This window comes from Oncorhynchus mykiss, chromosome 16 (assembly GCF_057628025.1).
Source record: "Oncorhynchus mykiss isolate SJ-2025 chromosome 16, ASM5762802v1, whole genome shotgun sequence".
Classification (NCBI taxonomy): domain Eukaryota; kingdom Metazoa; phylum Chordata; class Actinopteri; order Salmoniformes; family Salmonidae; genus Oncorhynchus; species Oncorhynchus mykiss.
Window position 1 is genome coordinate 39896970 of NC_143037.1, and position 11389 is coordinate 39908358.

Here is an 11389-nt window from a genome sequence, read left to right on the forward strand (position 1 = left end):
ATCGACTGAAAACATGGCAAACGTTGTTTAGAATCAATCATCAAGGTGTTTTTCACATATCTCTTCATTGATACATCGTTCTTGGACACATGCTTTCTCCCCTGAATCAAATGGTAAAGTACAAGCAGCTGGCAATTGCGCACCGAATTCCACGCAGGACACCAGGCGGACACTTGGAAAATGTAGTCTCTTATGGTCAATCTTCCAATGATATGCCTACAAATACGTCACAATGCTGCTAAGACCTTGGGCGAACGACAGAAAGTGTAGGCTCATTCCTTGCGCAATCACAGCCATATAAGGAGACAATGGAAAACAGAGCTTCAGAAATTCTGCTAATTCCTGGTTGATGCATCATCTTGGTTTCGCCTGTAGAATGAGTTCTGGGGCACTTACAGACAAAATCTTTGCAGATTCTGAAACTTCAGAGTGTTTTCTTTCCAAAACTGTCAAGAATATGCATAGTCGAGCATCTTTTCGTGACAAAATATCGCGCTTAAAACGGGAACGTTTTTTATCCAAAAATGAAATAGCGCCCCTAGAGATCTAACAGGCTAATAACATCAGCTGAAATGCACCCAAAACGTCCTCTGGTCCGGAAAAGTTGCGCATCAAAACTTCAAAATTACATATTATATGTCGACTAAACAGGTCAAACTAAGTGCAGAAGCAAGCTTTATGATGTTTTAGACACACAAAACAAACTTCAATCGGCCATCGTCTGCCCCTCTCTTGAGTGCTGGAACAAAGGAATGGCTGGGACCAATTCGCGCCCCTACGCACAGCCTATTTTCTCGTGGCACGCACTAATTTCACTCCCATAGGGTCAATTCTCGCGGGATTTGAACGATTCAAAGCTCTACTGAAAGAGGACATCTAGCGGAAGAGATAGAAAGTCTCCCCAGAATCATAACTGGTTGGGAAGGGTGGGGGCCATGACGTCAAAGTTGCTCCAACTTTCATGGCCACAAAAACTAGTTTGGAAGAATGCCTGCCCTGTGAGTTCTGCTATACTTACAGACATAATTCCAACGGTTTTAGAATTTTTAGAGTGTTTTCTATCCAATAATAATTTTTATTTGCATATATTAGCAATTGTTGACAGATTTTTTTTTCAGTTTACTAGGGGTACCCAATCTCTCCAAAGGGGGCATATGTCTGCCATATCCTAAACAGGTTTTAAATCAATGACTGGACTTTTTAATTTGTAAAAACAAATGACTATTGAAAGTGCAAGTCAGTATCGTGCATAGTTGTTCTGGTCTCTGTGGTGATTTTAGAGCGTTGTTCATATTTCTACTTTTACCGCATACACTTTAACCCGATACCCAGTTACTGTGCTGTAGTCAGGATGGCCGAGCGGTCTAAGGCGCTGCGTTCAGGTCGCAGTCTCCCATGGAGGCGTGGGTTCAAATCCCACTTCTGACAGTTTTTTAGTGCCTCTCAGGAGTCATGCTGCTCAGCAGTAATAATAAGAATGATGAAATAACAACTTCACACAGTGAAATAACAATTCATAATAAACACTCTCAAATGCAGACCTACTGGAGCTGAGCAAAGATCAAGGTTAAATAAGAAAACAGCTGGACTTAATAACAAATGAATGAGGGGAACATTTTGTGTTATTGCATTATAATGAGTTACTGCATTATCTTTCAGTTGTTAAATTTCACTTTCTGTAGGCTATGCCTGTTGGCCCATTCACTCCTAACAAGCTTGTTTTCTTCTGTCAACGTTGTCGTGGCCGAGTGGTTAAGGCGATGGACTAGAAATCCATTAGGATCTTCCTGCGCAGGTTCAAATCCTGCCGACAACAAAAATGCATTTTTTTTGACCCCTCCGGAGGTTGAAGTTTAGTCGTGTTTCTTATACCAATCGCATCCTCTCAGATCTCCGCAAGTACATAGGGATTAGTTGTCCATTTGGGATAGGACTGCAGGCCATCTGTCCCACTTCACACCTTTACACACCTGGTTATCCAGCCTTCTAGCTCTATAGGCCACAGTAGCATAGGTTACAGGTTTGTAGTCAAGCCACAGATTTCAGGTGAGATCCCATGATACACTCAACAATACAACAACACGATTCTCATGAATAACCATTAAGCCATTTGCTAAGATTTCCCCCATTTTGACATGTGGAAACCTGTTGTCACTCTTACCCTGACGGGAAGCTCCAGACACTTTTTTGGTCCTATCTGAGGCATTTTTAAATTCATGTCAAATTGGCCATATTCTGAAGACACTCTTATAGTCTGCAGGGTAATCGAACTGGCCACATCTAAAGTCAAGCCACAGGTAACAGGTGAGAAACCTTGTTAAACCCTAAAAGAAAAATAAAAAACTTGATTGCATTGAAAATAACCATTAAGTCATTCAGGTCGCAGACTCCCCTATAGGCATGGTTTGAAACCCCCTCCTGACAATTTTTTAGTGCCTGCATGTCATGCACCTTTGTAAAATCCAGTTGAAAAATAAATGACTTAAGGTAACGTAAATGACACCTAGTTAATATGAGTAGTGAATAACTATCGTATTTTTAATATTCTGCAAAAACAGCTAGTTGATGAGAGGCTGAAAGAGAATTGAAAGAATCGCGCAATTTCACAGGCGGGCCCCAAACAGGCAAATAACAAAAATAATCTCGGAACGCAGAACTCATCGGTCGTTGTCAGTGGATTGTATTGGCGGGAAGAACAAATATATTGTCTGCAGGGTAATCAAAGTCGCCGCATCTAATGTCAAGTCACAGGTGAGCTGCCTTGTTAAACCCTAAAAATAAATAATAACACGATTGCGTTGAAATGACTCATTAAGCCATTTGTAAGGATTTCCCCCATGTGGACCTGTTGTCACTCTTACCCCGATGGTTGCTGATATTTCCAGACACTTTTTCAGTCTTATCTGAGGAATTGTATCATTTATATCAGAATGGCCTTATTCTGATGCCAGTTTAGCGCTCATTCAATGACGATTTACTACTCTTTCCCATTGAAGGCCATATTGAGGTTAAATCAATGACTGGACTTTTTAATTTATAAAAACAAATGACTATTGAAAGTGCAAGTCAGTATCGTGCATAGTTGTTCTGGTCTCTGTGGTGATTTTAGAGCGTTGTTCATATTTCTACTTTTACCGCATACACTTTAACCCGATACCCAGTTACTGTGCTGTAGTCAGGATGGCCGAGCGGTCTAAGGTGCTGCGTTCAGGTCGCAGTCTCCCATGGAGGCGTGGGTTCAAATCCCACTTCTGACAGTTTTTTAGTGCCTCTCAGGAGTCATGCTGCTCAGCAGTAATAATAAGAATGATGAAATAACAACTTCACACAGTGAAATAACAATTCATAATAAACACTCTCAAATGCAGACCTTCTGGAGCTGAGCAAAGATCAAGGTTAAATAAGAAAACAGCTGGACTTAATAACAAATGAATGAGGGGAACATTTTGTGTTATTGCATTATAATGAGTTACTGCATTATCTTTCAGTTGTTAAATTTCACTTTCTGTAGGCTATGCCTGTTGGCCCATTCACTCCTAACAAGCCTGTTTTCTTCTGTCAACGTTGTCGTGGCCGAGTGGTTAAGGTGATGGACTAGAAATCCATTAGGATCTTCCTGCGTAGGTTCAAATCCTGCCGACAACGAAAATGCATTTTTTTGACCCCTCCGGAGGTTGAAGTTTAGTCGTGTTTCTTATACCAATCGCATCCTCTCAGATCTCCGCAAGTACATAGGGATTAGTTTTCCATTTGGATTAGGACTGCAGGCCATCTGTCCCACTTCACACCTTTACACACCTGGTTATCCAGCCTTCTAGCTCTATAGGCCACAGTAGCATAGGTTACAGGTTTGTAGTCAAGCCACAGATTTCAGGTGAGATCCCATGATACACTCAACAATACAACAACACGATTCTCATGAATAACCATGAAGCCATTTGCTAAGATTTCCCCCATTTTGACATGTGGAAACCTGTTGTCACTCTTACCCTGACGGGAAGCTCCAGACACTTTTTTGGTCCTAACTGAGGCATTTTTAAATTCATGTCAAATTGGCCATATTCTGAAGACACTCTTAGGCTGCAGGGTAATCGAACTGGCCACATCTAAAGTCAAGCCACAGGTAACAGGTGAGAAACCTTGTTAAACCCTAAAAGAAAAAGAAAAACTTGATTGCATTGAAAATAACCATTAACCTTTCTGATCTCCCCATCCCGGATCCGGGTTCGTGAATACAGACTCAAGCTCATTACCATAACGCAACGTTAACTATTCATGAAAATCGCAAATGAAATGAAATAAATATGCTAGCTCTCAAGCTTAGCCTTTTGTTAACAACACTGTCATCTCAGATTTTCAAAATATGCTTCTCAACCATTGCAAAACAAGCATTTGTGTAACAGTATTGATGGCTAACGTAGCATTTAGCATTAGCATTCAGCTGGCAACATTTACACAAAAAAACAGAAAAGCATTCAAAAAAATCATTTACCTTTGAAGAACTTCAGATGTTTTCAATGAGGAGACTCTCAGATAGCAAATGTTCAGTTTTTCCTGAAAGATTATTTGTTTAGGACAAATCGCTCCGTTTTCTGCATCACGTTTAGCTATGAAAAAACCCCTGTATCCAGGATTGTGTAAATCTATCAGCAAGCTCATTAGCATAACACAACGTTAACTATTTATGAAAATCGCAAATGAAATGAAATAAATATGCCATCTCTCAAGCTTAGCCTTTTGTAAACAACACTGTCATCTCAGATTTTCAAAATATGCTTCTCAACCATAGGAAAACAATCATTTGTGTAAAAGTAGCTAGCTAGAGTTAGCATTTCGCGTTAGCATTTAGCGTTAGCATTAGCGTTAGCATCCAGCACGCAACATTAACAAAAACATAAAAGCCTTCAAATAAAATCATTTACCTTTGAAGAACTTCTGATGTTTTCAATGAGGATACTCTCAGTTAGATAGCAGATGCTCAGTTTTTCCAAAAAGATTCCTTGTGTATTAGAAATAGCTCCGTTTTATACATCACATTTGGCTACCAAAAAAAATCCATAAATTCAGTCCTCAAAACGCAAACTTTTTTCCAAATTAACTCCATAATATCGACTGAAAACATGGCAAACGTTGTTTAGAATCAATCATCAAGGTGTTTTTCACATATCTCTTCATTGATACATCGTTCTTGGACACATGCTTTCTCCCCTGAATCAAATGGTAAAGTACAAGCAGCTGGCAATTGCGCACCGAATTCCACGCAGGACACCAGGCGGACACTTGGAAAATGTAGTCTCTTATGGTCAATCTTCCAATGATATGCCTACAAATACGTCACAATGCTGCTAAGACCTTGGGCGAACGACAGAAAGTGTAGGCTCATTCCTTGCGCAATCACAGCCATATAAGGAGACAATGGAAAACAGAGCTTCAGAAATTCTGCTAATTCCTGGGTGATGCATCATCTTGGTTTCGCCTGTAGAATGAGTTCTGGGGCACTTACAGACAAAATCTTTGCAGATTCTGAAACTTCAGCGTGTTTTCTTTCCAAAACTGTCAAGAATATGCATAGTCGAGCATCTTTTCGTGACAAAATATCGCGCTTAAAACGGGAACGTTTTTTATCCAAAAATGAAATAGCGCCCCTAGAGCTCTAACAGGTTAAGTCATTCAGGTCGCAGACTCCCCTATAGGCAAGGTTTGAAACCCCCTCCTGACAACTTTTTAGCGCCTGCATGTCATGCACCTTTGTAAAATCCAGTTGAAAAATAAATGACTTAAGGTAACGTAAATGACACCTAGTTAATATGAGTAGTGAATAACTATCGTATTTGTAATATTCTGCAAAAACAGCTAGTTGATGAGAGGCTGAAAGAGAATTGCAAGAATCGCGCAATTTCACAGGCGGGCCCCAAACAGGCAAATAACAAAAATAATCTCGGAACGCAGAACTCGTCGGTCGTTGTCAGTGGATTGTATTGGCGGGAAGAACAAAAATATCGTCTGCAGGGTAATCAAAGTCGCCGCATCTAATGTCAAATCACAGGTGAGCTGCCTTGTTAAACCCTGAAAATAAATAATAACACGATTGCGTTGAAATGACTCATTAAGCCATTTGTAAGGATTTCCCCCATGTGGACCTGTTGTCACTCTTACCCTGATGGTTGCTGATATTTCCAGACACTTTTTCAGTCTTATCTGAGGAATTGTATCATTTATATCAGAATGGCCATATTCTGATGCCAGTTTAGCGCTCATTCAATGACGATTTACTACTCTTTCCCATTGAAGGCCATATTGAGGTTAAATCAATGACTGGACTTTTTAATTTATAAAAACAAATGACTATTGAAAGTGCAAGTCAGTATCGTGCATAGTTGTTCTGGTGTCTGTGGTGATTTTAGAGCGTTGTTCATATTTCTACTTTTACCGCATACACTTTAACCCGATACCCAGTTACTGTGCTGTAGTCAGGATGGCCGAGCGGTCTAAGGCGCTGCGTTCAGGTCGCAGTCTCCCATGGAGGCGTGGGTTCAAATCCCACTTCTGACAGTTTTTTAGTGCCGCATGCTGCTCAGCAGTAATAATAAGAATGATGAAATAACAACTTCACACAGTGAAATAACAATTCATAATAAACACTCTCAAATGCAGACCTTCTGGAGCTGAGCAAAGATCAAGGTTAAATAAGAAAACAGCTGGACTTAATAACAAATGAATGAGGGGAACATTTTGTGTTATTGCATTATAATGAGTTACTGCATTATCTTTCAGTTGTTAAATTTCACTTTCTGTAGGCTATGCCTGTTGGCCCATTCACTCCTAACAAGCTTGTTTTCTTCTGTCAACGTTGTCGTGGCCGAGTGGTTAAGGCGATGGACTAGAAATCCATTAGGATCTTCCTGCGCAGGCTCAAATCCTGCCGACAACGAAAATGCATTTTTTTGACCCCTCCGGAGGTTGAAGTTTAGTCGTGTTTCTTATACCAATCGCATCCTCTCAGATCTCCGCAAGTACATAGGGATTAGTTGTCCATTTGGGATAGGACTGCAGGCCATCTGTCCCACTTCACACCTTTACACACCTGGTTATCCAGCCTTCTAGCTCTATAGGCCACAGTAGCCTATAAGCTAACTAAAAAGCAGCATTCCCCAAGAGAGGATGACTTTCACTTTAGCAGTGATAAATTCATGAACTTCTTTGAGGAAAAGATTATGATTATTAGAAAGCAAATTACGGACTCTTCCTTAAATCTGCGTATTCCTTCAAAGCTCAGTTGTCCTGAGTCTGCACAACTCTGCCAGGACCTAGGATCAAGAGAGACACTCAAGTGTTTTAGTACTATATCTCTTGACACAATGATGAAAATAATCATGGCCTCTAAACCTTCAAGCTGCATACTGGACCCTATTCCAACTAAACTACTGAAAGAGCTGCTTCCTGTGCTTGGCCCTCCTATGTTGAACATAATAAACGGCTCTCTATCCACCGGATGTGTACCAAACTCACTAAAAGTGGCAGTAATAAAGCCTCTCTTGAAAAAGCCAAACCTTGACCCAGAAAATATAAAAAACTATCGGCCTATATCGAATCTTCCATTCCTCTCAAAAATTTTAGAAAAGGCTGTTGCGCAACAACTCACTGCCTTCCTGAAGACAAACAATGTATACGAAATGCTTCAGTCTGGTTTTAGACCCCATCATAGCAATGAGAGGGCACTTGTGAAGGTGGTAAATGACATTTTAATGGCATCGGACCGAGGCTCTGCATCTGTCCTCGTGCTCCTAGACCTTAGTGCTGCTTTTGATACCATCGATCACCACATTCTTTTGGAGAGATTGGAAACCCAAATTGGTCTACACGGACAAGTTCTGGCCTGGTTTAGATCTTATCTGTCGGAAAGATATCAGTTTGTCTCTGTGAATGGTCTGTCCTCTGACAAATCAACTGTAAATTTCGGTGTTCCTCAAGGTTCCGTTTTAGGACCACTATTGTTTTCACTATATATTTTACCTCTTGGGGATGTTATTCGAAAACATAATGTTAACTTTCACTGCTATGCGGATGACACACAGCTGTACATTTCAATTAAACATGGTGAAGCCCCAAAATTGCCCTTGCTAGAAGAATGTGTTTCAGACATAAGGAAGTGGATGGCTGCAAACTTTCTACTTTTAAACTCGGACAAAACAGAGATGCTTGTTCTAGGTCCCAAGAAACAAAGAGATCTTCTGTTGAATCTGACAATTAATCTTAATGGTTGTACAGTCGTCTCAAATAAAACTGTGAAGGACCTCGGCGTTACTCTGGACCCTGATCTCTCTTTTGAAGAACATATCAAGACCATTTCAAGGACAGCTTTTTTCCATCTACGTAACATTGCAAAAATCAGGAACTTTCTGTCCAAAAATGATGCAGAAAAATTAATCCATGCTTTTGTCACTTCCAGGTTAGACTACTGCAATGCTCTACTTTCCGGCTACCCGGATAAAGCACTAAATAAACTTCAGTTAGTGCTAAATACGGCTGCTAGAATCCTGACTAGAACCAAAAAAATTGATCATATTACTCCAGTGCTAGCCTCTCTACACTGGCTTCCTGTCAAAGCAAGGGCTGATTTCAAGGTTTTACTGCTAACCTACAAAGCATTACATGGGCTTGCTCCTATCTATCTCTCTGATTTGGTCCTGCCGTACATACCTACACGTACGCTACGGTCACAAGACGCAGGCCTCCTAATTGTCCCTAGAATTTTTAAGCAAACAGCTGGAGGCAGGGCTTTCTCCTATAGAGCTCCATTTTTATGGAACGGTCTGCCTACCCATGTCAGAGACGCAAACTCGGTCTCAACCTTTAAGTCTCTACTGAAGACTCATCTCTTCAGTGGGTCATATGATTGAGTGTAGTCTGGCCCAGGAGTGGGAGGGTGAACGGAAAGGCTCTGGAGCAACGAACCACCCTTGCTGTCTCTGCCTGGCCGGTTCCCCTCTTTCCACTGGGATTCTCTGCCTCTAACCCTATTACAGGGGCTGAGTCACTGGCTTTACTGGGGCTCTCTCATGCCGTCCCTGGAGGGGGTGCGTCACCTGAGTGGGTTGAGTCACTGATGTGGTCATCCTGTCTGGGTTGCCCCCCCCCCCCCCCCCTTAAGTTGTGCCGTGGCGGAGGTCTTTGTGGGCTATACTCAGCCTTGTCTCAGGATGGTATGTTGGTGGTTGAAGATATCCCTCTAGTGGTGTGGGGGCTGTGCTTTGGCAAAGTGGGTGGGGTTATATCCTTCCTGTTTGGCCCTGTCCGGGGGTGTCCTCGGAGTGGGCCACAGTGTCTCCTGACCCCTCCTGTCTCAGCCTCCAGTATTTATGCTGCAGTAGTTTATGTGTCGGGGGGCTAGGGTCAGTTTGTTATATCTGGAGTACTTCTCCTGTCCTATTCGGTGTCCTGTGTGAATCTAAGTGTGCGTTCTCTAATTCTCTCCTTCTCTCTTTCTCTCTCTCGGAGGACCTGAGCCCTAGGACCATGCCCCAGGACTACCTGACATGATGACTCCTTGCTGTCCCCAGTCCACCTGACTGTGCTGCTGCTCCAGTTTCAACTATTCTGCCTTATTATTATTCGACCATGCTGGTCATTTATGAACATTTGAACATCTTGACCATGTTTTGTTATAATCTCCACCCGGCACAGCCAGAAGAGGACTGGCCATCCCACATATGCTCTCTCTAATTCTCTCTTTCTTTCTCTCTCTCGGAGGACCTGAGCCCTAGGATCATGCCCCAGGAATACCTGACATGATGACTCCTTGCTGTCCCCAGTCCACCTGACTGTGCTGCTGCTCCAGTTTCAACTATTCTGCCTTATTATTATTCGACCATGCTGGTCATTTATGAACATTTGAACATCTTGACCATGTTTTGTTATAATCTCCACCCGGCACAGCCAGAAGAGGACTGGCCACCCCACATAGCCTGGTTCCTCTCTAGGTTTCTTCCTAGGTTTTGGCCTTTCTAGGGAGTTTTTCCTAGCCACCGTACTTCTTCACCTGCATTGCTTGCTGTTTGGGGTTTTGGGCTGGGTTTCTGTACAGCACTTTGAGATATCAGCTGATGTACGAAGGGCTATATAAAATACATTTGATTGATTGAGTAGCATAGGTTACAGGTTTGTAGTCAAGCCACAGATTTCAGGTGAGATCCCATGATACACTCAACAATACAACAACACGATTCTCATGAATAACCATGAAGCCATTTGCTAAGATTTCCCCCATTTTGACATGTGGAAACCTGTTGTCACTCTTACCCTGACGGGAAGCTCCAGACACTTTTTTGGTCCTATCTGAGGCATTTTTAAATTCATGTCAAATTGGCCATATTCTGAAGACACTCTTATAGTCTGCAGGGTTATCGAACTGGCCACATCTAAAGTCAAGCCACAGGTAACAGGTGAGAAACCTTGTTAAACCCTAAAAGAAAAAGAAAAAACTCGATTGCATTGAAAATAACCATTAAGTCATTCAGGTCGCAGACTCCCCTATAGGCATGGTTTGAAACCCGCTCCTGACAACTTTTTAGCGCCTGCATGTCATGCACCTTTGTAAAATCCAGTTGAAAAATAAATGACTTAAGGTAACGTAAATGACACCTAGTTAATATGAGTAGTGAACAACTACCGTATTTTTAATATTCTGCAAAAACAGCTAGTTGATGAGAGGCTGAAAGAGAATTGCAAGAATCGTGCAATTTCACAGGCGGGCCCCAAACAGGCAAATAACAAAAATAATCTTGGAACGCAGAACTCGTCGGTCGTTGTCAGTGGATTGTATTGGCGGGAAGAACAAAAATATCGTCTGCAGGGTAATCGAAGTCGCCGCATCTAATGTCAAGTCACAGGTGAGCTGCCTTGTTAAACCCTAAAAATAAATAATAACACGATTGCGTTGAAATGACCCATTAAGCCATTTGTAAGGATTTCCCCCATGTGGACCTGTTGTCACTCTTACCCTGATGGTTGCTGATATTTCCAGACACTTTTTCAGTCTTATCTGAGGAATTTTATCATTTATATCAGAATGGCCATATTCTGATGCCAGTTTAGCGCTCATTCAATGGCGATTTACTACTCTTTCCCATTGAAGGCCATATTGAGGTTAAATCAATGACTGGACTTTTTAATTTATAAAAACAAATGACTATTGAAAGTGCAAGTCAGTATCGTGCATAGTTGTTCTGGTCTCTGTGGTGATTTTAGAGCGTTGTTCATATTTCTACTTTTACCGCATACACTTTAACCCGATACCCAGTTACTGTGTCAGGATGGCCGAGCGGTCTAAGGCGCTGCGTTCAGGTCGCAGTCTCCCATGGAGGCGTGGGTTCAAATCCCACTTCTGACA

General features: G+C 41.8%; 1 long non-coding RNA gene and 4 other non-coding genes across 5 annotated transcripts in view; all 5 read left to right on the top strand.

The window, feature by feature from the left end:
- LOC149976714 (uncharacterized) overlaps positions 1–10141 on the top strand; it is a 136408-nt gene extending 126267 nt beyond the window's left edge. Inside the window, exon 2 of the long non-coding RNA XR_016487256.1 lies at positions 9499–10141. This is a non-coding gene — a long non-coding RNA (uncharacterized LOC149976714). The remainder of the gene's footprint in view (positions 1–9498) is intronic.
- Positions 1346–1428, top strand: trnal-cag (transfer RNA leucine (anticodon CAG)). Its single transcript has one exon. It is a non-coding gene; the product is annotated as a tRNA-Leu (tRNA).
- trnas-aga (transfer RNA serine (anticodon AGA)) lies at positions 1735–1816 on the top strand. Its single transcript has one exon. It is a non-coding gene; the product is annotated as a tRNA-Ser (tRNA).
- On the top strand, positions 6470–6552 carry trnal-cag (transfer RNA leucine (anticodon CAG)). Its single transcript has one exon. It is a non-coding gene; the product is annotated as a tRNA-Leu (tRNA).
- A 1165-nt stretch (positions 10142–11306) lies between the features above and the next one.
- Positions 11307–11389, top strand: trnal-cag (transfer RNA leucine (anticodon CAG)). The gene has a single exon. It is a non-coding gene; the product is annotated as a tRNA-Leu (tRNA).